This window comes from Dipodomys merriami, unplaced genomic scaffold, assembly GCF_024711535.1.
Source record: "Dipodomys merriami isolate MVZ:Mamm:240054 unplaced genomic scaffold, mDipMer1.0.p SCAF_32, whole genome shotgun sequence".
Taxonomy (NCBI): Eukaryota; Metazoa; Chordata; class Mammalia; order Rodentia; family Heteromyidae; genus Dipodomys; species Dipodomys merriami.
The window spans coordinates 13958625-13983437 of NW_027204715.1; the positions used below are offsets into that span (position 1 = coordinate 13958625).

General features: G+C 34.6%; 1 protein-coding gene across 3 annotated transcripts in view; it reads right to left on the reverse strand.

The window, feature by feature from the left end:
* Cdh12 (cadherin 12) overlaps positions 1-24813 on the reverse strand; it is an 836266-nt gene that overhangs the window by 127951 nt on the left and 683502 nt on the right. The gene's annotated exons all lie outside the window — the stretch shown is intronic.

Below are 24813 nucleotides of genomic sequence, written 5' to 3' on the forward strand. Positions count from 1 at the left end.
TAGAAATTGTGAGGAAAATGACCAAAAATTTACAGATGCATGGCATGATGATCCAAGCTGAGAAGTGTATGACTGAGTCACAATACCCTGAGAGATTTAAGACTAAAAATCAGAAATGAGCTATCTACCTACCTACCTATCTCTATGATGTATGTATGTATGTATGTATGTATGTATGTATGTATCTATCTATCTATCTATCTATCTATCTATCTATCTATCTGTCTATCTGTCTATCTATCTGTCTGTCTGTCTGTCTGTCTGTCTATCTATCTATCTACCTGTATGCTTAACATTATCCACATCCTTGTTTAACTATCAAAATATTTCAACCAAGGCCATCCTGGTTCTGGAATTCATGTGTTTACCTTATTACTAGCAGATAGTACACTTGCTCTCCTTTAACTGTCTGTGAAGAAATTTTCTTCCCTGTCTTCTAGCCTTTACTTGACAGGCTGTGTGGTCTTTCCACAGGAAACTTTGTGAGGACAGACCATAATGTTAGAGAGCATTACTGTCCCATCCCTGCAGTTCCTTGGAATGGGTTAAAGCAGCCAGCCATTCCAGTTAGTTGACAGGGGTCATTCCAGTGAACAGATGGAAAGGAAGCTCTGTGCTTTCTGTTCAGTCACCCCTCAGCCATACCAGAATAGTGTTCTTTTTTGCACATGATGGGGGGAAATCTGCCATTATGAATTTCCCTGGGTATCAAATGAATATAAGCTCTCTTGGTGCGCATTCTGCTGTCTTCAAAATGAACAACCTCCATCTCAGGAACCTCAGCTCAATTAAAGAGAGATGTGGAACTCAGTTTTGCTAAACCACCAACTTCCCTATCTTGGTCTCTGATAAGTTTTACATCTCATTTGCATGGTCCAAGACTCGAATCATGTCTATTTATAAAAGAAACTATACAAATCTTCCCATGAACTGTATCCCTGCAGGAATCACTGTCACTTCTTTTTACCTGGAGAATGCCCAGAAGTGACTATTTGATCAAATAAGAGAGAAAATCTCCATGATTTCTGCCCCCCCTGAGCTTACCACATAGAATGATCATCCCAGATCAGGAAATAGCTTACACAAGTCCCCAAGCAAATATTACTAGCAAATAGAGGACTTGTCAGAAGTGTTTACTTAAGCATTTCACACTTTATTTGGAAGATAATATTCATAGATACCTAGCTTATGATTTCAGATGACAAGATCTATTAAAAGGGCTGTAAGAGATATACTGAAATAGATTACAATATACAATGGCTTTCAGGGAAAATGAGAAACTTGATTTTAGAATATTTTTACATGAACATTGATTTTCAATGTCTAAAAATATTTCTCTTCCAGATGGCTCATGAAACCTATGCTTGTTTACCAAAAACACAAATATGTAGATGGATATGCTGATTGGTAAGCTTTTCTTCTTGATAAAGCATGAGGTCCAATCTCTCTAATAAGAAACATTTCAGGTAAAAGTGGAAGACAGGGGTGATAGCACAATATAATGCAAATTGGTAGATATCATGCATAGAGCTGACTCAGACTTGGATAAGTGGGTAGAGATATCAGTTTACTGGAAAAAAAAAAAAAAACCTTCACATACTGAGATTCCCTACTATCTATTTGAGCTTCCTTTTCTGAATGTACTTATATGCTCCTAAAATGCATAAAGAAATAAAAAATGCTTGTTTCTCCATCAAAATACATCTGTTTCCTTTTACAATGAATTCTGACTAAATGATTCTCAAATATCTTGTCTATATTATTATTTTCATTTTATCTCACTGTTATAATTAATAAAACTAAGAAAGCAAAAATAAGCTACTAATGCATATGCATCTATTTATATATGAGCATATATAAACAGACAGTGTGGCCAGGTATGTGGTACATGCTCTAATTCCAGGGAGGCTCTCAGGAAGCATAGATAGGGAGATTACAGTCCTGGGAAATAAGCAAGTCCTTATCCAAGTGAACAGAAATGCAGAAAGAAGTGGAGATATGATTCATGAAGCAGAGCTCTTGACTAAAAAGTACAAGACTCTGTGATATGAAATTTCTATATGGCCAAAAAAATAAAAGGACAGATGTTTTGTCAAAGACTATACCTTGGGATTTCAAAACTGGTATTTTAATAGTTCTTTGTAATCTCTGGATTTTTCAGAAATACCCAGGATACACATGTACATACACATAAATATTACAGATATTCTTAAAATATTCATAGCAATGTTTGTTTTTGTTTTTCTTTCTATTTTTTGTTCTAAACTTCTATTTTCTTACAAAAATGCAAAAGTGTTTAAACATCTAGTGTATACCATAAATATGATAAATCTGAAGGCATAATTTTATGGCACCTGGAACAGAATTTTGATCACTCTGCAATGCTAAAATTTTGTCACAAAAATGTGAACTATATATCTAAGATAGGATAGAGTATTTTTTTTACTATAGGGATAGTCCCAGCAGTGTAACAGTCTAACTCAAATTTGAAACCAGTGCAAGATATACAAGCATAATCATTTCTTCCTTTCTTCCTTTCTCTCCCCCTCTCTCACACACAGCATATAATTCACTTCTCTTAACTATTTTCATTGTTTCATATCAATAATACTTAAATTTTTTTCCTCAACAAACAACCTCATCTCCAAAAAAATAAAAATCTCTACTAATTATTTTGTCTGCACTTCACTGGAAAAGATTGTTTTGACCCTCATAGCAGAACTATAGAGTGGCCTCTTCCTCCAGTTCTTCAATTACTTAAAGGAGGCTATGAGAGTCCAGTGTTCTCATGGTGACTCTTACAAGCCTCAGGGCTTCAGATTTCTTTAGATGCTCCAGGAAGAAAATATTATATCCATGCCTATAAAGACTTTTGTAAATACATGTATATAGAAATTATATATTTAAACATACATTATAAATATATATATACACACACAGATGATTTTGTGCCTGAAAGTCCTTATAATTTATGTAGATTTTGTTACAACTTTAGTCACTAGAATGCTCCTTCTATCTAGAAATGTTGATTTTCTTGTTCATTTAGAAATGTTCCATTCTTTGATTAGAAATGTTGCTTTTCTTTTTCAAATCACCACCTATCTGGATGAGTCAGTTTCTTTTCTGCAAAATTAAGGGCATTTGTTTATTTAATACAGAGTTACTACTGTTGTTCTGATATATTGGATGGATAGTTTCTTCATTGTGGAGAAATACAATTTGTGGATTCTTTCATCACTGCCCACTAATTTTATTTTCCTGCTTAATGTTGTGAATGTGTAAATTGTAAAATTCCATGAGTGTTTTTTGTGATTCAAACATTGACACCATAATACTGAAGGTAAGATTACTAGAGTGGTAATTTCATGTAACAGTTTGGCAGTATAAGAACTTCATGGTTTTTGCTTATCTACATTAAGTTTGAAGCCAAAGCAAACATCTTTCTAGGTACACTGAATAGAATTTTTCCAATGAATACACTTGCCATGTAAACTACATAAAAGCCTGAAAGTTTTGATAGTTTTTCATTGATAATAGAAAGAAGCGATTGTTTTTTTTTCAATTCATGTACTTTTTAGGGACTCATGCTTATGTCTGGTTGAGGTAATATAGAAGACTAATAATGCACAATAAATTTGCCAATGTGATGGAAGTAAAAATAAATTATGTTGTTTGCAGAAAAGTGGATTTAACTGGAAACATCATGTTTAAGTAAAACTAATTAGATTAAGAAACACAAATGGTACATGTTGTCTTTCATATGAGTAGTTTACATAGTAACAGAAAAGAGTGAGGTGAGTACAGAGAAACTGAAGCCAGGAGCCAGTGGCTCACACTTATAATCCTAGCTACTCGGGAGGCTGAGATCTGAGAACTGCAGTTGAAAGTCACCCAAGGCAGGGAGGTCCTCAAGGCTCTTATCTCCAATGAACCACCAGAAACCTGGAAGTAGTTCAGTGGCTCAAAGAGGTAGAGCACTAGCCTTCAGCAAAAGAGCTCAGGAACAGCACCGAGGTCCTGAGTTCAAGCCCCATGATAAACAAGCAAATAAAAAAAATAAAAGAGGAACTTTCTCCTGAGGAAAGCCAGTGACATGGTAAATGGAGAGGGTAACGGAAGCTCCTATACATAGGCAAGTATAGAAAGACACTAACAAACCCGTTAAAGGTTAGTTAGTAAATGAGGACAAGAAAGAACAATGGAGGTGTGAATTCAGTGGAAATACATCAGAAATTGTACAATGTGAGCTTTCTGTACAAAATATATCTGCTACTTTAATACTAGAGAGAAAAACAGAGGGTAATGATATGACTATAACAGATAAGAATAGAGAATAAAATCCTGACAGTTTCCTAGGTGGTCCCTGCCTTGCCTTTTTTAAAATAAGATTTTTATCGTGAAAATACTGTACAGAGGGGTTACAGTTACATGAGCAAGGTAATGAATACATTTCTTATCAAGCATCATTGCCTCCTCCTTTGCCTCCTCCTTTGTTTTTCTCCTACCATCCCTTCCCTCCCACCTCCACAACTACACTCCCACTACTATACTCCCACCGCCCCAGCCTCGATTGTCAAGTTCATTTTGCAACATAGTGCCTTGTACATCGCAATGTTACAATGGGTCAACCTGTATCCCTCTTTTAACATTTTGTTTTTTCCCATCCCCTTCCCAAATTATACAGACATCAAATACAGTGAAAACAGGGCTTCTACCCTGGGAGAGTAATATACAAAGCAACAAAAAAAATCACATGGTACCTTATAAATACATTAGAAACAATAGCAAGAAAGAAAAAAAAACACTCTTGTTGTCTTAATATTCATGACTTCTTACTACAAATCATACCCAATCATACAGCATTTTCCATATGAAAGAAGGAAAATTAAAATATCACTATCTATGTAACATTACCTTTACTGGAAATTGCTTTTCAAGTTCTCTTTGAGACTATTTCTGACAAATTTGATGAAAAAAGCCTTTATCATTTAACTAAACGAATAGAAAATGAGGCATGTTTAATATTATAATTGACAGCCACAGATGGTAGAGTTGGTGACTTTGTGCCTATCCCGATGACTCAATGAGGTAGCTATTTTTCCAATGGTATTTTTAATCAAGATGATGAGATGCTATATTTTAATAGACACCTGTATTTTCATCGCAAGTGCCACTGAGTTTTAGCAAAATATGTTATGTGTTATGTGTGTATTCACCATAATGTGTCCTTTTTAAATTAGTTTTTTTCTCTGTGTCCTTTTCAGTAATTTTTCAGCTAAAGTTAGATCTAAGAGCTATAATCACAAACACAGTTACCTCATGCATTAATGGAAACTTTTCTTATCACTGGGCGTTGTTCCTCAAAGTTTAATGTTTAATGAATAACAGAGAGTATGGACTCACACACAGTGGTGACCCACAGCAAGTAAAATAGTCTGGGAGAGGGGTTCAGGTCATTGAAAGCTTGCTGTTACATCCTACTGACTTTCCATTTCATTTCCGTGGAAGTGAATTATGACTCCAATAATATGCTTTTGGTAAAAAAAAAAAAAAGTGATTTCTAGCATCTGGAGGGGGAGGATCTGAAAGGGTTTTAAATTATATTTTGTCATGAAAATACACATCTTGTCATCTTTCTTTAGATGTTAGAATCTTTCATCTCTCTTGAAAGTTCAGATTGATCTGTAACCTTTTGCTGAAAAAAACCTCATATGTCAGACACTTTGATGTGTTGTGCATATTTTTTTTTCTCAGAAAGCTATAGGGCTTCTGGCAGACCATAACCGAGAAATGCAACTGAAACTTCCCTGCTATCCACTGACCTTGGAATGGTGTTGTGGTGCTCTGGGACCAAGAATGTCCTACTTTCCACTTTCTTGGACAATTTAGTGACATAATTATTGGCATGGCTTGAATTTTGCAGGTAGAATTTCCACAAAGAAGATGACCTTCATCATCTGCTAGACATTACTATAGATTTTGAGGAGGAATACTCTTTCATGGACTAGAAGTAAATGTTTAACAAATACTTAACTCCCTTCCATAAGAACATATTCTCTCTCTCATTCTCTCTCTCTCTCTCTCATTCTTTCTCTCTCTTGCATTCTTTCTCTCTCTCAGTAAGCACAGATTTCTTTTAGATAATGTTACTGGAACAAGTAATTTGTTGCTTATATTGTCAAGTTTTCCAATTTTTTGGCACATGGAACGTACTCTTGAACACAAGGGTATATATACAGAAAGACTTTGTATCCCCTCAATCTTTTTGGTGCACCATTACAAAATCTAATTTTGCTGTTGCAGTGGGGGAGGAAAGACTCCGTTGTATGACATTGTTGTCAATAATGTAAAATAAAATATGAGTACACTGTGCATGAAAATTTTCTCTTTCCAATGTGCACTATTATAGATATAGAGAAAGCCTTAAATTGTGTGTAATCAGGTTTCTGGGAAGGGAGAAAGAATTTCAAGTTTTATGCAAAGGAATGATAAGAATGACCATCCATAAATTTTAAGATGACTAATGGATATAACATAATGAATGAAGAAGATTAAGAGTGAAAAAAATTTTCAAGCAAGGCAATATTTTTATTTGTTGAATAATCATTGCAATTGGACAACTAGATGGAAAAACTGGAAAAGTTGCAGTTAGAGATTCAGTTACTTGAACATTAAATTATGGAATCCGTGATTAGCAGGACTGATGATGAGTATAAAAATACTTGCCTGCTCTTATTTGTCATCTTCATTGATATTGAAATAATTGACTGGTGTGGTCCTAGAGATAGTCTTTCTTATGCTTCAAGATGTGATTTTAAGTATTTTTGAGGGTTCTTATTGAAGATAGGAGAATTGTCCAAAGCAAACATTAAGGACAATGTAACTGTCTATTTTCACTGAGAGATGCAGCACAAAGGATTTTGTGGAAAATTTATCCATACTTGTTAGAATGTTCTGTTGTTAGTAATCTTGTTTATTATTATTATTATTATTACTATTATTCCCCAATTTAAAATGCAGAGCACAACCACATGCATATGACCATATTTAAATACAGTGAAACTACAGCAATATTGATCCAGTTTTGGCAGGGTAAAGTTGGTTTACATTCACTCCTCAACAGCTCTTCAGATTGACACAATACAATATATTCCATTAACTGAAGTTTTACACACTGGCTGACTCCAAGCACATTCCTTACATTTTGGTCTTAAGTTATGCTCCTTTTCTTTACAGAGACATTTTCTAGTTTCCCCAGGACATGGTTTCTTCCCATATATCTAGGAAGTCAGTAAAGGAAAGAAGCTACATACAGGGTAATTGCTAGTGAAATAACAGCCATTGTGTAGTCTGAGCAATATGTGAGCTTCTTACAAATGGTGGCTGTAATCTTTTACCCTATATCGAATAGCATACTCATTATGTTGTTAGAATTGTTTGAAAATTTGCTAATATATATTCAAAGCAATGAATTGTCAAATTTTATCTTATAATTCTAAACTCTAAAATCTATATTTAAAATATTGGGGTGTTCATGTAGGTCTCAGGAAAGTGAGTCTGCATAAAAGACATAGAGATGCAAGTGTGGAAAGTGATCTTTGGTCTAATTTTATACATGTAGAGATTTTCTATGTAATAGTTGTTAGCTAAATTATTCTGCAGGCCAAGTAGCCTAATGCATCCATAGATTGTGCATCTTTACAGCTAAAACATGCCATCTTTTTAGTATTCCACAGCACACAAAACCACAATTTACAGTATTCAAAAGACTCTGAAATTGAGAGGATATTAAAAGTTGTGATAAAGGAAAAAATGAACTCAAGAAAGTAAAAAAAAAAAATAGATGAGCATTTCCTTCACACTTCTTCCCAGCTGGGATTACAGCTGCTTGATTCATACCATCTGGGGGTGTTAATTAGAAACTACCTAGAATAGGCTTTTAAAGAAGTAATTTGAGAATAAACTTCACATCAGCCGCAGATCAGATCCCACAGGGCTGGGAGTTAGGGTTGCATGTAATAATGGATCAATGAACAAAAGAAATATCCACTAATCACTGTGTTATTAGTGAAAGTAGCAAAATGCTGTTTGTTTCTCAAGTGCATAATAAATCTATTGAGTCTGAACAACCTGTAGATTAGCAAATAAACAAAAAGGAACAAAAATGGTGGATATTAGACAGTCTCACGGGCTTTAGGCTGTTTTCCAAGTTCAAATTCCAGTTCAAAACACAGAAATATATTAATTACAAAAAAAGTTCACTTTTGCCTGAAAAATAGTTCAGATCATTATGACTAGCATTCTCCTTTGAATTTCTTTTTCTCTCCCTTAAGAGCAGTCTTATGGAGGGATAGCAGAGTTTCATATGCTCTTTGGCATTATTTTTTTAAAAAATAATTTCCTGTATTGATGTAACCTTGAAAGTTCTGTAACAGATACTCAGAAACTGATTTTGCTAAAAGGCTCCGACTCTTTAATTAACCCTAAACATCATGGAAAATCAGGAGGCAAAATTGTCATTCTTGTATCCCCTTCAAATACCTTTTCCTCTACTTAAGTCTCTCTCTCCTGCCTTCACCTTGAATTCTTGGAAGGAGAAGACTGATAATAACAATGCATGACAAGGGAATAAAGCATCTAAACATCTGCAAGGAAATTAGCCACAGTGCCTCCCTGGACAGATCATCACCCAAATAAGGGCAATTACCCACGTTGATAAACCTGGAAACTTGGAACGAGGGTAATCATCATATGAGAACAAGATTGCTCCCTTAAGTGATGGCAGTGAAAGCTCCCAGAATCCATCACAGAAACAAACCTGAGGTGAGTGTGACGCTGGCCACACGTTTCCTCCGACGGCTCAGTAATAATTATGACGATGTGTCACCCGTGCTCCAGCTTTTCTCTTGTTAAATACGAGGTTGTAAATCTGACCAGAAGACGTCATTAAGTGCGTGTTTTTGCCTTTTTGACCATGTAACCAGTCTCCTTTCTCCCTCATCCCTTACCACTCGTCACTTTATTTGGTGTGTTAGGCCAGGGACAGGCTAGACAAGTGACATCTGTGGAGTTGGACTCTAGCCAAAGTTCTACATACAGTGTCACAGGTATGCTTCGAAATTAACAAAAATGAAAACCAGTCTCTGGGACTGAAAGAAAGTCGCTTATTTATTTATTTATTGTCAGTCGTGGGGCTTGAACTCCTGGCTTGGGCGCTGCCCCTGTGCTCTTCAGCTCAAGGCCAGTGCTCTACCGCTTCAGCAACAACACCACTTCCGGTTTTCCAGTAGTTTATTGGAGATAAGAGTCTCACCTGGACTTTCCTGCTTAGGCTGGCTTTAAACCTAGTTCCCCAAATCTCAGCCTCCTGAGCAGCTAGGATTACAGGCATGAGACACCAGTGCCCAGAAGTAGTTTAAATTTTAAATATTTCTTTTTTTTTTTTGGGGGGGGGGGTCCCGTCGTGGGGCCTGAACTCTGGGCCTGGACGCTGTCCCTCAGCTCTTCAGCTCAAGGCTAGCACGCTACCACTTGAGCCATAGCACCACTTCCGGCTTTTTTTTGTCTGTTTATGTGGTGCTGAGGAATCTAACCCAGGGCCTCATGCATGCAAGGCAAGTGCTCTACCACTGAGCCACCTTCCCATCCCCTAAATTTTAAATATTTCATTTTAAGTACATTTATGAATGTCCACTGCCTATCATCAATATTATTTTCTATAAAAGAGCATTAATATGTTTGATAGAAATGAAAATTTTTTTAATATTCAATACACCATTTTGTGAACAATATTTGGAAGCAAGAATACTTTAAAATCTAGTATTCAAAAAAATTGTAGATGAAGAAATGAAATAAGCAAACCAAAAACATACGAGCCTCTTATTGGTGGCTCACAACTGTAATCCTAGCTACTCAGGAGCCTGAGATCTGAGGATCATGATTCTGAGCCAGTTGGGCCAGGAAGGACTCTGAGACTCTTATTTCCAATTAAACCACCCAGAAAATAACAAAACAACAGCAACAACAATAACAACAACAACAAAAAAACAGAAGTGGAGCTACAGCTGAAAATGGTAGAGTGCTATCCTTGAGCACAAAAGTTCAAGGACACCACCCATGACCTGATTTCAAGTCCCACAAGTGACTAATAAAAAAGTACAATGTCAAATAAATGCATGAAAAAATGTTCAACATCATTAAGATTTAAAGAAATAGAACTCAAAACCTTATTGAGATTCGATGGAATGTCACTCATAATATCTATCGTCTATAAAACAAAACAAAACCCAAGAAGTCTTGACAAGGATAGTTGGGGATGTACATTAATAAAGTAGAGAAATTAGTATGTGGGTTCTTAAAATTAAAAGGGAAAAAAAAACTCAAAATGTAGAGACAGAGAGAAGTAGAGTTCTCTGGCATTATTCCTGAAAAAATCCAAGCCAGTATACACTTGTGATGTTTACAGTAGCAAAATCCCCATTAGTCAAGTTATAGAATCAACCCAGAGGCAAATCAACATATGAACAAATAGCATGTGGTATTTGTACATGTAATATTATTCAGTGATAAAGAAGAACAAATGTTTACTGTTTGCAGAATCAAAGAGGTGGAGTTTTTCATGATAAGCATCATAAATCGGACTCAAAGAAAATCATTGCATGTTTGAAATCTAGCATACTGTTTGAAAAATAGCCCTAAAAGTAGAAGGGATACCACTTGGGTAGCTGAGGGAATCAGAGGGGGTGGGCTTCCAAAGATGGCATCAGAGTAGGCAATTTAGATGGCATTGCCATTATAATGAAACCCATCATTTGGAACAATTAATAAGCACACATTTTTAAAGATTTACTTGTGTTTTTTGGCAAATATAATTCTAATCAGTAAAACTGTTTTTTTGTTTTAGTTTTTGTTTTTGTCTGTCATGGGGCTTGAACTCTGGGCTTGGGCACTCTCCCTGTGCTCTTCAGCTCAAGGTGAGTGCTCTACCGCTTAAGCCAATGTGCCACTTCTGGTTTTCTAGTGGTTTTTATTGGAGATAAGAGTCTCACAGACTTTCCTGCCTGGGCTGGCTTTGAACCTCGTTCCTCAGAACTCAGTCTCCCAAGTAGCTAAGTTTATAGGTGTGAGCCACCAGCGCCCAGATAGCAAAACTATTTTGTAAATAGAAATTCTTTCGGGGATATATTTAAAACTAAGATTAGAGACATGACTAAATGCATGAGTCTTAAGGTGAAAGTTTTACAAATTTACCAATTTAAAAACAAACCAGAGTTGCATTAAGGCTGTCTTCATATAATATAATGAAAATAATTCCTCTTTCTCGTTGAATAGAAAAATATCCAGCTACCTGGTAAACTACAAAATCCTCAAAATAAAATTTAAAACAATACTTTGGACATGGAATAATTTGTGAAAATAATTTCAGATATAAATATCTAGTTCATTCTCTTTGAGGAACTGTGACAAAATAATGCCAAAAGATCTAGAACTCTGTGCTTTTCTCAATATTTATTTTTGCCACCCTTTCTAGGGTCAAAATGAACTTACATGTTGTTCCAAAGAAATAGTGAGAAGCAAAATCTGTTTTATTTGTTAAAGAAGGTTATATGTGATGAGTAGGGTGAACCGAATTCTTGGTATCAGTAGTAGAGAAACATAGGAGAACCATGAGTTTGAGATAAGCCAAAGACATACAGCTTATTCAAGTGCTGCATGGGGCTGGCTGAACATGCAAGGCTCTATCTTAAAAAAAATAGAAGACTAAAAATATTAAAAGATTATAAAGTGTAATTGAATTAAACAAATCATGTACAAGTTTTGATCAAACTTGGACAAATGTCATCATCTCAATACTTTGTGTATAGCTTTTCTAATTTCATACTATGTGTTTTAAAGATCAGTAAAATTTTAATTTCTTGATAATTATATCTAGCACCCAAGGAATTACCAGAGCTGTTTTCAATGGTAAAAAAAAAATTTAAAAAACATGTTTACAGTACATAATAAACATTAGCACACCTTTGTTTATCATCATTAGGTAGAACTAAGACACTTGACTATTTAGTACTTAAATCATAATCATGATGACAAGTTAAAACTGATTCGGGGAAATCACCCTCCTTTTATCATAGTTTATAATTATTCAAATTAATGTCATTAGTTTCATATTATAGTAAGTTTTATTGCTTCCAAGAAAATGCATCTCTGTTTATAAATATCAGAAGCAAATATGAGACTAATAGGCTGCAAAACCTAATGAGAATTCATGACAGTAAGAGGGAAAACCCAACTGGTCCTCAAAGACTGTGTTTTAACGAGGAGCAAGAAAGAGAATCAGTGACACATTTTAATAACCCAAATATACGCCAAATAAATGAGGTTCATAACAAAACAACACAGCTAAGTAATTAAGGGAAAATTAACCTGGGAATATTAAAAAAGATTGGAAAGTAGGAAAATGATGTACAAAAGAAGCGTTTGTAGGGAAATAGATTATATATTCTGTAGCAGAAGATGGGATAACATCTGACTCCAGATTTGTCTTGGCAAAAGAAGCAGCAGACCAACTCATGTAGGAGGGAATTTATCAACTAAGAAATGGAAACATACTCTAGACTTAACAATAGAGTAGTAGGAAAGGATATACGAGCACAGGCATGCACATGTCGAAAAACAAACTTTACAACTTTGAGGCGGGAGAGGGGATGGGAAGGGATGGGAAGGGATGGGAAGGGGAAACAAAGCAGGAGGCAACAATGCTTGATAAGAAATGGACTCATTACCTTGCCCAAGTAATTGTAACTCCTCAGTACGGTATTTTCACAATTAAAAAAATTAAACAATGCCAAGCAGTAATATGTGATATTATTTTTTAAAAATTAATTAGTATTATAGAAATAGAAATATAAAATAATCAAAATGTTATTTAGAGTATAATACATGTATATTTAAGAAAAAGAGTAATGCAGCGGGGTGCTGGCGGCTCACACCTGTGATCCTACCTACTCAGGAGGCTGAGATCTGAGAATTACAGTTCAAAGCCAGCCCAGGCAGGATAGTTTGTGTGACTTTTATCTCCAAAAAACCAATACTAGAAAACTGGAAGTGGTGCTGGGGTTCAAGCAGTAGAGTGCACTCCTGGAGCTGAAGAGCTGAGGTAGAAAACCGGAAGTGGCACTGTGGCTCAAGTAGTAGAGCGCTGGCCTTGAGCTGAAGAGCTGAGGGACAGTGCCCAGGCCCAGAGTTCAAGCCCCAAAACCAACAAAAGAAGGAAGGAAAGAAGGAAAGAAGGAAAGAAGGAAAGAAGGAAAGAAGGAAAGAAGGAAAGGAAGGAAGGAAGGAAGGAAGGAAGGAAGGAAGGAAGGAAGGAGGAAGGAAGGAAGGAAGGAAGGAAGGAGAGAAAGAGTAATGCATTTGGTTGATCCAAAAGAAAGAAAGAAATAAACAAACAAACAGTAATGCATTTGGTTGATCCATATGAAAATCTTTACTACATCACAGTACTACATTGTTTAACTAGGTAATTGAGATATATCTAGGTACCATGATTAATAAACTTCCAGTCAGGCTAGCAACAATTGGTCAATAAACTCCAAAACCTTAAGTTCTGCTCTTGTCTTTACAACTCAATAATGCCATTTTAAGCATGAGATAAAATGGAAGAATTTTTTATCTGCTTTGTTTCCTGCCCCTCTGTGTCCTTCATTTCACTTTTTCTTTCTTTTCTTTGGTTTCCTGTCCTCCTCCTCCCCTCTATATATTCCAATCATGTTTGGATGGTTTACCATATGTCTTAAGAAGTTTAAAATATAGTGGTTTCTCAATGATGAGATCACAGACTACTTTTCAAATGTTTTCAGACTCTGTAATTTTCCATATGAAAACTGGTCTGTGTTACTGAAAGCCATAAAGAATGAAGTCATTTTTTACAAAGATGTCTACAAATTCACCGACAAAGATATCCATGTTATAGAGGGAAAGATTAGGTGGAAACTAGTAAATATGTAATGTTTGTCATGTGTGTTGGGAAAAAACTAGGATGGTGGATATACTTCAATAGCACCCTAAGGAATAGAGTTGCTAATTATTTTGTGAGTAGAAAAATTATTTCAGGAAAAGGAATTTAATATATAGCTTTGAGCCATAAGCCAAGGAGCTTAGGGATAATAGAAGTATAAAAATGGAGACCAGGTGCCGGTGGCTCAAGCCTGTAATCCTAGCTACTTGGGAGGCTGAGATCTGAGGATCACGTTTCAAAGCCAGCCCAGCAGGAAAGTCTGTGAGACTCTTATCTCCAATAAACCACTAGGAAACTGGAAGTGGCACTGTGGCTCAAGTGGTAGAGCACTAGCTGAAGAGCTGTGGGACAGCACCCAGGCCCAGAGATCAGTCCCACAACTGAAAAAACAACACAAAACAAAACAAAAAACAAAAAAAAGTTATACAAGTGATATGATAAAAGAAGTTTTTAGGATGATGATAATACATGATAAAAATCAACCTTGGCCTTATATAATGCATAAAAGGGAATTATATTCCAGAAAACTGTCAGCGCTTTATGCAGAAGAGCATGTTTGGGTTTACATTTTGGAATGCTGAGAAACAGTCTGTAAATGAACAAATATATATTGATAGGGAAAAAGAAAGCTCTTATTTATGGTACAGTTAAGGAAAGAGAAAAAATATTATTCATGATACTATTAATATAAGTAATGATGACTTAACCCCAAAACTATGGCAGGATAGGGTCAAAAAAGAAGAGATGGAAATGAAATAAAAAAAAGTTTAACTGGATTTAATTTACCCAGCAACCGATAACTTACTAAAGCCAAGAAATATACTTGTATTTCTTGAATTTACTTATCATTGAATTTGTTGTGGATAGCCTAGTTAGAGAAAGCAGGAGGAGTAGAGTTGAAGCACTAATGAGATTGGTAAGAAATCCTCCATGTGTTTTCTTCAGGCCCAGTGACAATTACACAACTTCCTCTGGTAGACACCACAGGGAACGTGATTCTCAGTATACTGATCCTCTGAAGGGATTAGCAGGTAAGGTCTGCTAGCCTCATATATACTAAGGTCAGCAATCCTAGACATAAGACCTCAATTTAGATGCCTCTATTATTAGGAGCCATTAGCACAACCTTCCATAGGCATTTGGTTGGCCTTTATAGAAGAGATATGGGAAGCATTTGTAAGCCAATTTTCTGTATTGTGACTCAGTACTATTCTGCTCCTAAACCTTCCCTGCCTCTCATTAAACCACAGGTGCCTTTTGTTCTGGGTTCCCCTTGGCAGTGACACAGCCACACATATGTGCAGTGCTGCACTAGCTGACTTTCATTCCTGCTGTTTCATGGAAAGAAAGGAACAGGGGAGAGTAGCCGCCTTCCCCAAATTAGCTTCAAACGTGTGGCTTTTACTGGAATTTTGACTTTATATCTTCATAGTCTACTCCAACACCTGGTAGCTCAGCTCTGTCTCCAGCTCAGTTCAGCATCTACAGTCAGGGACACATTTAATGAATATTGTTCTGTTTTAGTTGAATTTAATTAAGTAATCTTTAAAGTAAATGGAGATTGTTTATTACCAGAGTCAACAAAAAATAGTAAAAGAGAACATAGAATAATTTGGGCGTATGCTTGCAAAGAACTTACTGTCTTGTAAATACAAAAGCTGGTGCTATCACGATGAGATTTTAACAGTGCTGGATGGTAAATTCCATCTGAAAGCTTTGAGTAGTCGTGTGTGAGAAAATCAGAAATAGTAGTAATTGGATATAAGAGGCCAAGGTAAGATTAATGGGAAGGGATGTTTTCTAAACATGCATCAAACACGTGCTGAAGAAGGATCATATGTGTCCTAGGCACTTGGTTTAGCTTGTCCCAGCGCCCACACGAAAGTGGTGATAATATGAAAGATAACCTATGTCATCAAATTTTGTCTTTTTTAAGACCTTCTCTCTATATTGACTGAGCTTCACTCTCTTAGGGATTCGTTTTTGCCTCATAAAATTCATTTTTCAGACTTTGTCCTTGACTCATCCGTGAAATGTTGTATTTCCCAAACTTTTGTTTTTGATTTCTCCAGTGGATATCTGTGATCCTTCATCATTTTTCTCCTACTTTTGTTTTCGGTAATAACATCTTTCTATAAACAACAATTTTCTCACTCCTCCATGCGTCAATAAAGGTTGAATTCCAGCATCTTGTATCCTCAAGTGACATAAGACCTAAAGTCCGTTTAGCAACCAGAAGACCCTGGTTTCAATCCCCAGGAAAAAAATTAAAACTACTAAAACATACATAAGAACATTCATTCATTATTAAATATAATAATAAATAATGAGTAATTTGTAATCATTAAAACTAATATACCTCTAAGTATATGTATATAATCCTGAAACTCAGCAAGAACACATGAAGAAAACATGACTTCAATAGACAAGATATCATAAAGAATACTCACCTTTATTAGAAATGAGAGAAAGCCAGAGAAGAGAAATGGAAGACACTAACTGCTATACGCCATTACCCAGGCCTCTCCCTGAGTATACAGGCTGTCCTTCAGAGAAGAGCACTGCACCGATCTCATGGAGTATTGGTGTATACTATCTAATTCTGGAAAGTAATATTAACTTTAAGGGATTCCTCAACTCTGTATTTTTCATTAGGAATTATGTTATGTTGATGTCCATGTAATGGATTCCTGTTAACCTCCTTTAATTGTCTCTTTTCTCTGCCAGAGGGAGGAGTGATATTTACTGCTGTTTTGGCAATGTTTGTAGCAAATTGAACAATAATCACAACTTCCCTATGATCTATAAAGGATCAATATATACAGATTGGCAGAAGTCCCGGAACCCAGATAGTGTTTACATTAACAATGGTCTTCACTTAAGAAAAGGATTTTCTTTAAAACTTACCTGCCAAACAAACCTTGAAAACTATGTTTGAATTTCAAATGGAGGAACATCAATTGTATTTCATACGTTGAATTACACTTAGATTCTTGTTGAGTTAGAACTATATGAATTAGACATTTCTTAATATTCATAACTTTTAATATAAGCACTGATGCTTTCAGTCAGAATAGACTTCTAACATCCATTAATGTGCGGAAGAAATGGTCAGTTTGCCTTTCTGTTACTGAAATCCTAGTTATTACCTATCAGAGTTTTCTGCTAATTATGTTTTATGTTCCTTCCCTTTTATTTCTCCTCAAAGAACCCTACTAAATATTATAGAAAATAGATTATTTCACCAAGAAAAAGAAAACTACAGAACTACTTAAGAAGATCAGCCTGATAAACATATTTACAGACTTTAACTATAAATCCATGGTATAAATTATACCTATAGTTTAGTATATGTTTTGGTAAATGACAAACATAGCAGTAGATGAAATATTTTCATTTCATCTAAGTGCTGGAAAAATATTGAAGATCGTACATGATGAACAGACAAAATTAATTGAAAATTGGGTTTTATAAGGTATGAATATTTGCATTTTCCAAAGTATACATAATAAATATGCTTTGAAATTGCCAATAAATTCATAAATACAATGTTTGAGGAAAGCTTAATAAAAGTATAGGCAAAGGATATTTTAACATAAATAAGTTTAAGAGGTCTTTTGCTTTTCTTTAAATCAAATATGAAAAGATAATACTTCAGTTTTCCTTGCTAGAAGGATATATTTTTAAATTCATTATTTGTAAAAATAATAATTTGCAGATTACTGAAACTTATTTTTGAAGTTAACATTAGTAATATAGTTTAATTACTAAAATACACAGTGATAGGTTATATGAAATGGAAACATTTTTTAATAAAAATATGAACTGATTCATCCTTAATGGAAATAGATTTTAAAATGTACATTTGTGCTTTTTGATTTGCAACATATGAACATTTAATTATTATATCTAAATACTTATGAACCATGATTTTCCTTTGAATAATCTGGTAATTTCTACTTTATAAGGACAATAAAATCATCTGATTAAAAATGTCTAATTAAAAGATAATTTTTAAAGTCCCATTGTATATTTGTGATAAACAACACGTATGCTCTCAAATTCAGAAAAAAAGGCTAAATTTCCTATGGACTGGATTTAATCCTTGAGAATAAGAGCACATTTTTACTTAATCCACATTAATTTTTGAATAAACATACTATATTTTTCATTAATTTGACCTCAAAAGGGAATATTTACATACTATTTCCCCATGCAAAATGTATTGCAAAATTAATTTCACTCAATTTACAAAGTTCACAACAATTTAAAGAGTTAATGACAAATGTCCATCATCACCATCCCCAACAAAAGTCAAGGAAAATAATTAGTCAATAAAAAATGAGTTTACTGGTTCAGTGTCTTTTACTTCAGAAACTGAACTGCATATATATGTTTGTGTAATTTTTTCACATAATATAAACGTAAATATGATATTAATGGAAAATAAAAATACAATTATCAGAGAAAAACTTATACGCACATTTAGTTGATACCCTTTTGACTATTTCTCTTATGTCCTTTGCACAATTTGTCTATAAACTGAAACCAGTTTGTACTTTAAATCTGCTATACTCATGAGATCCAAAATCTTCCAAGTTTTCAATATCCTCTTTACTTCCACAGTTATTGAATTCCTGAAATAGACTTTTCTATACGTATTTTAATATTCACTGCTGCCTGCAAGCTAGCTGCAGGTTATTTTAGTTACCAGAAGCAGCACTAATTTGAACTATCTTTCTATAACTACTCATAGCTTAAAAAAACAAATTGTGGACAGTTGACTTTAGCCAAAGGCTAACTTTCAGATTCAAAAAAAATAATAATCCTAGTAAGAAAAATGTGCAAAACCCAAAATATATAGAAGTGCACCTTCTTTGAAACGATTTTGAAAAATATATATTGGATTCTAAGATTATTCAACTTTTATGGGAAGATAGACATTAAGATAATGAGTTATTTAAATGGCATAGATACTTAAATCAATAAACTCACTTTTCATGCTATAGAAACTTCTTTAAAAAGTTTTTCAGACCAGCTGTTTCAAATTATGAATAATTGGTCAAGTTATGTTTAAATCTGAGCTTGAAAACTGTGACTGGTCATTCACATTAAGAAATTCAACTGGAAATCTGTTCTACTGAATCAAGCTTGAATCAGAAGTTGAGTACTTAAAAGAGTTGAATTCTAACAACTTTGAGATCAGAATTTCTAGACTAACTATATATTTTATATACTAGTTGATGTCTTCTTCATATGAAGAGAGTTACATTAAGTAATAAATCCTATAGTGGGTCGAGAGTTTGCATAAAGTTTCACCACTTGGAATTAGAATGAAAATTTAACCATTTTTTGTATATTCATATAGATGACTGTGACTATTGCTATTTACAAATCCAGATTCCTGGGAAAAGGGTTTTGTTTTCAAACATAGAAATGGGAGAATATCTGCTCCAATTCACTACAATAGTCAGAATACAAGTTCTCCAAAATATTTGTACACCAATAATCAGATCAAACCAATGGAGGAATCATGTAAAAATAATAGTTAAAAATATTGATGCAGAAAATTGAACTAGATTCTAGGTTTTAGCCCAACATAATCAAAAGGAATATTCTATGAGGATAAGAGTTCTAAGGCAGCTTCTGCAGAAAAATCCAAGAGATACTAATCTTATTATCTCCAATTAACAGTCAAAAAAACCCAGAAGTAGATCTGTAGAACATCCCAAATATGGAATTTCCTCAACACAGAAGGTTAAAGACAAAAATGTTGTTGTCCTAATCCAACAAGTGGGTAGTATTGTGTTATAGTCATGTAAAATATTAATATACAAAGAGATAAGTAATACATAGATATCATGAGACAGATGATAGACTATCCACGCACACATACATACTTACAAACATACATGCATGCATAAAAATTAAATCTAAGTATAAATTCCTGGCTTTCACATAAATTTTTACATGGTAAACTTTACATAATTTTCATGCTACTTCATGCTTATAGTTTTTTTTTTCTACTAGGAAAAAGCTTGAGAATATCTGTATGTACCCTGGCATAAATATATATTATCTGTATGTACATATGTGTATACTTCATGTACTTGTTCAAAACTCTAATCCATTTTGAGAAATAATACTAGCAAAAATCTCATGTGTGGATTATTCTGCTAGTCTGGAAAATCAAATTAATGGCATTCTATAATTCCACATAATGTCAAATCTGCACTTGGTTTTCCATGAGTTGGTATTGATTTGTGTGAGATAAAAAGGAAAAGAGTCTGCAAAAATAAAATCTATATAAAAATCTAGGCTTTTCAGCCTTGATATTACAAGGGTTACAGGTAGACTACAAGTGGGTACCTTTCTATAATATTTGATTAATTTTAGTATGCATTTATTATACAGGTACAGCATTTTATTTTGACATTGCATACATGACAGCATTTAATACAAACTTAAAATATCATGCGACCAATTACTGACACATTTTAAATCCCAAATTGACTTTGTCTTCTAGATAATAAATGTTATGATATTTCTCTTCAATTCTGTTTTGTAGGAAGAGAATATGATTTCAAAGTTCTATTCTATTAAGGTTTCTGCATAATTAAAATACCTTCTTAATGCTAATACAAAATAGGATTTGGTCCATGTCTTTGCATTGGATTACGTCATATTTGGAGGTATTGCTTCTTCACCCCATGTTGTAGCAGCTGAGGAATAGGTTATTAATAAATTTCTAAAAAATGATGCAAGATCACACACCTCCAAATCTAGCCTTGCCCATCGGTCAATTATAAAAAATAATATATGGTTAGGAACTCAAATTCTTATTTTTTCATATCTAAATCTATATTTGTGTCAACATATTTGTATCACTGTCTCCGTTCATTTACAAATAGTCTCAGGATACGACTGAAAATTGGTATTCACATGATTTTTACATCCAAACTTCTCGTAGGAAGGAAAAAGCTGAGCCACACAGTATTTTAAGTGCTGTAGAAGTTAATATTAAAAGTAAAATCAGTAATACTCTAAACATATTTATGTCTTTCTCCTGAATGCCAGGTAAGTGCTCTTCTGATGCTTGGTTCACATGATTCTGAAATTGAGCTGCATATTTCTGCTCTAATTCACTGTTCAAAACACCATCCAAAATAGAAGGTTTTATCTGTTGTTCAGCAAAATGGAGAATGCTGATGGTATAAAGGAGTTCCAGAATATTTTAACTAAGTGAACTGATGATTTTTCTATGTTAAGAACTGAAAGTAGGAGAATTGTATAATTTACTCTCTAAATTGACCTAAGAGATTTCTAAACATTTAGCAGAGGCACTATTATTAATTTTGTTGACACAACAGTGAAGTCTTTTTTAAAACAAAATTGGACATTCATCACCCTACCTATAACGAACAATAATAACATGTCTCTGAAATTTAGATTGTTCAAAACAGTTCTACATGCTTTGCTTTTCTAAAATTCATGATTTCTCATAAATTTACTATGTATTTACAGCACTCCTTTACCTTTGGCCACAGCTCAATTTCTGTTTTTATTGTTTTTTCTTTTTGGCAGTTAACTGGAGATAAACGTTTTCTAGACTGTCCTGACTGGTCTAACGTCAAACCACAGGTCTCTGATCTCAGCCTCCTGAGTAGATAGAATTATAAGCATGAGCCACTGAGGCTCTTCTAGCATTCCCATTGAATAGGGGAAAAATTGAGACACAGAACAGTCACCTACTTTGTATTACATCTCCATGCATGTATCTGTATGAATATATTAATATTTAATATGAAAGTGGAATTGAATTCGTGCCCTTTGAAGGAATATGCAATACAATGTCTTAGGTAATCTATGGTGACCTACTGGTATGGAAGGCTTCACCCAGGAGGAGGTTCAACACTGAAACAACAAAAACTTATAAGAAACTCCAGCCATCCATCACTGCAGAATTCGGAACAGCTCCTACCTACACAACATACACAAAACAATGTGCTGCCTCAGCTCTCCTTCCCCTCTCCTTGGAGACCATCAGGGAAATGATGCTATCACTTCACTTAGCAATCTCAAAGATAAGTGAGTCATTGAAAAATTGTGCTGTGAAGTTCCCAGTGACTTCTGGAAGTCAACTTCTGCCTTACTGGTAGATAATGACAAGATATGAGTCAGCACCTTCCTTTGGGAGGCTGATGCTACTAAGCCCCAGCAGGAAGTTTAATATGCATTTCCACCCAGAACACTGAAATTACTAAATAAAGAATAAATTTAATCCTTACAAATCCCAGAAACTTAGTTTCAACATATTTCCATATATATGTATGTGTGTGTGTGTGTGTGTGTGTGTGTGTGTAGTCATACAGACATCCACACAAAAATTTATAAGCAAATATTTTTCTAATTAGCTGAAAAATGACATCAGAATTCAAATAACTATATTTCCATTTCCATCACTTGATATTGATGGAGAATAATTTTAAAACATAAATGAAGCATATGTCCATATGACTTTTAGCAGACTTTTAATCAGAATGTTTACACAATACTGTCAAGCCAGGTGCTGGTGGTTCATGCTTGTAATACGTAGCTATTCAGAAGGCTGAGATCTAAGGATTGTGGTTCAAAGCCATCCCAGGAAAGTCTGTGAGACTCTTTTCTCCAATAAACTACCCAAATACCGTAAGTGGCTCTGTGGCTCCAGTGGTAGAGCCCTCACCTTGAGCTGAAGAGCTGAGGTACAGCACCAGGCCCAGAGTTCAAGCCCCATGACAGACAAACAAGAACAACAGTGACAACAACAACAAATCTACAGAATATTTCACCCAGCACCATCAGAATACACGTTTTTCTCAGCAGCACACAGAACATTTCCCAAAATGGATCACATTTTAGGTCACAAAGCTAACATCCAAATTCAGAAACACTGAAGTTATGCCCTGTATTCTCTCAGACCACAAAGGAATAAAATTAGAACTCAACACCAAAAGCCACCAAAGAAAGACCTGTAACATATGGAGACTGAACAATATCCTGTTGAATCACCAGTGGGTCATGGAAGAGATTAGACAGGAAATTCAAATGTTCATGATATTCAGCAAAAATGAACACACAAATTAGCAGCTCCTCTGGGATGCAGCAAAGGCAGTACTCAGGGGCAAGTTTATAGCTCTTGAGTTCCTACATCAACAAATTGGAGAGATCCGAAACCAACAATTTAATGAGATATCTGAACCTCCTTGTAAAAGAGCAGCAACCCAAACCCCAATCCAGTAGACAGAAAGAAATAATTAAAATTAAATCAGAATTGAATGAATTAGAATTAAAAAAAATAGAATCAACGAAACAAAGAGTTGGTTCTTTGAAAAAATGAACAAAATTGACAGACCCTTAGCAAATCTTATCAGAAAAAGAAGAGAACACACCCAAATAAATAAACTCTAAATGAGAATGGAAATATCACCACACACAAAAAAACATGATCCAGAAATTATAAGGGAATACTTCTTAAACCTTTATGCTAATAAGTTTGAGAACCTGGAAGAAATGGACCATATCCTAGCAAATATTGACATGCCAAAATTAAACCAAAATGAGATAAACCAACTTAAGAGGCCCATATCAAGGATTGAAATAGAAACATCAATAAGAGACCTCCCATGTAAGAAAAGCCCAGGACCAGGTGCATTTACAGCAGAATTCTACAAGGCCTTCAAAGCAGAGCTCACACCAATACTCCTCCAACTCTTCAATGTAATTGAAAGAGAAAGTTCACTACCAAACTCATTCTATGAAGCCATCATAACCCTCTCCCAAAACCAGGCAGGGTCTCATCCAAGAAAGAAAACTATAGATCCATTTCATTGATGAACATCAATGCAAACTTCTCAACAAAATTTTGGTCAATCGACTTCAACAATTCATCTAAAAAATCATACAAAACAATCAAACAGCCCTCATTTCATGGATGCAAATGTAGTTAAATATGAATAAATCAATTAATATAATTTGTCATATCAACAAGAGCAAGGCTAAGAACCACAGGGTTATCTCAATAGAAACAGAAAAAGCCTTTGACAAGATCAACAACCCTTTATGATGAAGGCTCTGGAAAACTTAGGAATCCATGGAACATTCCTCAATATAATAAAGGCTGTATATGAAAAACCTACAGCCAGCATTATACTTAATAGTGAAAAACTAAAGCCATATCCTCTTAAATTAGGAATGAGACAAGGATGTCCACTCTCTCCATTTCAATTCACTTTAGCATTAGCTACCGCAATAAGACAAGATGCAAATATAAAGGGGATCCAAATAGGGAAAGATGTAGTAAAACTCTCCCTCTTTGCAGATGACATGATCTTGTATTTAAAGAATCCCACAGACTCCACTCCCAAATTACTCAAGCTGATTCAAAACTTTGGCAAAGTAGCAGAGTATAAAATTAACCCTCAAAAATCAATGGCTTTTCTGTATGCCAACAAAGAGAAGAGTGCGGCTGAAATCAGGAAAGCAACTCCATTCATACTAGCTCCACAAAAAAAAATACCTTGGAATTAAGTTAACCAAAGAAGTGAAGGACCTCTATGGTGAAAACTTTAAAAACCTGAAAAGGGAAATCAAATCAGAACTTAGACAGTGGAAAAACCTCCCATGCTCCTGGATTGGAAGGATCAACATTAATCAATACTTACCAAGGCTATCTACAAATTCAATGTGATATCTATCAATATTCAAACCTCAGTCTTCAAGGAAATAGAAGAGGCAATGTAAAAATTCATATGGTA